This window comes from Mesoplodon densirostris, chromosome 1, assembly GCF_025265405.1.
Source record: "Mesoplodon densirostris isolate mMesDen1 chromosome 1, mMesDen1 primary haplotype, whole genome shotgun sequence".
NCBI classification, from domain to species: Eukaryota; Metazoa; Chordata; class Mammalia; order Artiodactyla; family Ziphiidae; genus Mesoplodon; species Mesoplodon densirostris.
The window spans coordinates 112,827,827-112,830,810 of NC_082661.1; the positions used below are offsets into that span (position 1 = coordinate 112,827,827).

The window sequence follows — 2,984 nt, forward strand, 5'->3', positions numbered from 1 at the left end:
AAATATTATATTATGAAAAGATGCTCCATATTATTTGTAGAGTAAATTAAAATCATGATGACCTATCACTACACACCTGTTAGAGTGCCTTAAATTTAAAAAAGTTGATAGTACCAAGTACTGATGAAGATGCAGAGCAGCAGAAACTGGCATTCACTGCTGGTGGGCAAAGGGGTTGACTCTGAAAGGGTCACACGAAGGAATTTTTAGCTGGAAGCTCTTTTCTATGGCACTGTGGTGGTGCATCCATGTATGCAGTTGTCAAAACCCACAGGACTGTACACTGTAGAGAGTGACTTTGTGTGCACATTAAAATCAAATCAACCAGGGGGGCTTCCCTGGTGGTCCAGTGGTTAAGACTTTGTGCTCCTAATGCAGGGGGCCCGGGTTCGATCCCTGGTCGGGGAACTAAGATCCCACGTACTGCAGCTAAGCCCACATGCCACAACTACTGAGCCCACACGCTCTAGAGCCTGTGGGCCGCAACTAGAGAAGCCCTTGCATCTGCAGCAACGAAGAGCTCACACAGCCTAAAGAAAAAAAGAAAATATTAGTCCCATCCATCTCAAATAAATAAAAATAAAATCAACCAGGATTTTGGAGGAATTCTAGTTTGGAATGAAGAATGATAAATGAACCTAACTTATAAATATATGATAAACTCACTGAAAGGGATGGATAAGAAAGGGGCTGACCCACATAACTTTGAAAAATGGTGTTCTGACTGGATTCTGTAAGACTGAAGACAAAAAGAACTACGCAAATCGCTAAATTTCACAGGGGTGTGGTGCAGCAATTCTGAAACTACAGTAATGAGAACCAGGTTTGTGTTAGAAAAATTTGCAGTTAAAAATAAGCAAGAGGTGCATGTTAGAATGAACCTTGTGGTGTTGGATTGGTGTCAGAGATAGCGGGAAGAATTCCTGTTTATGTGAACATACCTGGACGTACTACTTGTACACACATAGGCTGGTGGACACCCAGGTCCCCTAGCTCTGTCCACTGAGAGGGCCTGCAGTGACCAAGTCCAGGAGCAACGAGCACATCCAGCACCCAGATCTCGATTTCTAATAGTATTCACCAATAAATGGAACCAATGATCCTTGGTGAAATGTCTGACTCTAGAACTGGTATAGAGAGAGTAAAGATGAGCCTGGAGCATTGTTTATATAAGAATGTAAGGAAGTACTTTAAAAAAAAAAAAAAAGAATGGGAGCATGCCAAAGGACACAAAAGCCAGCCATCCACCCTGCCATAAACAGATGACTGACGAAAGGACAAGACTTCCTTACAGAGGAATTCCAAGTAATAAAGGACATCCACTAATGAATGATAAAATCATTAAAAGAGAAAAGTTCAAGAGAAGCAGCTTATTAGCATAGCCTCCAAGTATCTCTCCCAAAATGATTATTAAATATTGTGGTAGTTTTTTTTTGTTTTTTTTGTTTTTTTTTTTTTGCGTCTCCCTCCCACCCTCCCTATCCCACCCCTCCAGGCGGTCACAAAGCACCGAGCTGATCTCCCTGTGCTATGCGGCTGCTTCCCACTAGCTATCTACCTTACGTTTGGTAGTGTATATATGTCCATGCCGCTCTTTCACTTTGTCACAGCTTACCCTTCCCCCTCCCCATATCCTCAAGTCCATTCTCTAGTAGGTCTGTTGTGGTAGTTTTAACAGTTGCCTCCGAATCCTCTGATACTCCTCCCTCCAAGAGGGGAAGTTCATTTTCCCTCCCCTTGAGTGCAGGCTAGGCTTAGTGACTTGCTTCTAACAGACTGTGGAAAGTGAAAAATGGCAACTTTACAGAGGAGAACATGACAAACTGCCTTAAACAAAAGATCAAGGTAGTAAAGTCATGCTGAGAGGTGATGAGAGGGGCACTTAATCCTTCCTTAAAAACCATGACCTCAGTCTGATAGGAGAAAACACCAGACAAACCCAAATTATGAGACATTTACAAAATACCTGACCGGTACTATTCAAAAGTGTCAAGGTCATGAAAGACAAGGAAAGACTGAGAATCTGTCAGAGACTGGAGGAGACCAAGGAGCAGCATCCTGGATGCCAAAGCCAGTACTCCTGGAACAGAAAAAGTGTTATTAGTGGGAAACGGGAAATCTGGATATAGATGAGGATTGTAGGCTGCTTAGTGAACAGCACCCATTATCAATGTTAATTTCTTAGTTTTGATAAATGTCCCTGGTTATGTAAGATCCTTTAGAGGCATCTGGGTGAAGGGCATATGGAAACGATGTACCATCTCTGCAGCTCTCCTGCAGAACAAAAATTATTTTAATAAAGCTACAGACACGCCTCCCGGGAGGAGGCACCGCCCCGCCGCGCAGAATTCTTGGTCTGGGTCTTGCTGGAGCTTGGTGGTTGCTCTATCACTAGTCTGAGTCAGGGGCGCCTATACGGAACCCCAGAAATACGACTCAACAGTATGGTTCAAAGCAGCGGAACGAGCAAGACCACGTCTGCAAGTCTTCACTGCAGCATTGTTTTCATTGGAAAAGTGGAGACAATCCAGAATGTTCCACGTTAAGCCCCCAAATGGTAATCTTACAACTTGAGAACTCTCCCTGGAAAAGTAAGAGCCCAGAAACTGCTGAGCCTCCCAGTCTCAATTTCCTTTCCCAGATTCATCAAGTAGGTCCTTGGGGATTACATGAGAAAATGCACATAAAGTGCTTAGCAGAGTGCCTGGAATGCAGAAACAATGAACGAAAATGAACTTGGCATCCCCGTTGACTAGCCTGGCTCTTGCTGCAACCTTCATTCTCACTGACAAATTCCAGCAGGTTATGTCTGGAATTTGTGATGAGTGATTTCAGAAGGGCCAAGGCTTTCGGTGGTGAACCGAGGATGTTCAAATCCTTTTGTCTGGAAATCAAGCTGACTCTTATTACACTAGTCTGATTTTTGAAGCCAACTGATGTGTGAGACTGTGAGAAAGTCACCTTATCACTTTGTTCCTATTTCC

At 43.4% G+C, this 2,984-nt stretch overlaps 1 non-coding gene across 1 annotated transcript; it reads left to right on the forward strand.

Annotated features, from left to right (window-relative positions):
• The first annotated feature begins 335 nt into the window (after positions 1–335).
• Positions 336–408, forward strand: TRNAR-CCU (transfer RNA arginine (anticodon CCU)). Its single transcript has one exon. It is a non-coding gene; the product is annotated as a tRNA-Arg (tRNA).
• Positions 409–2,984: the final 2,576 nt, after the last annotated feature.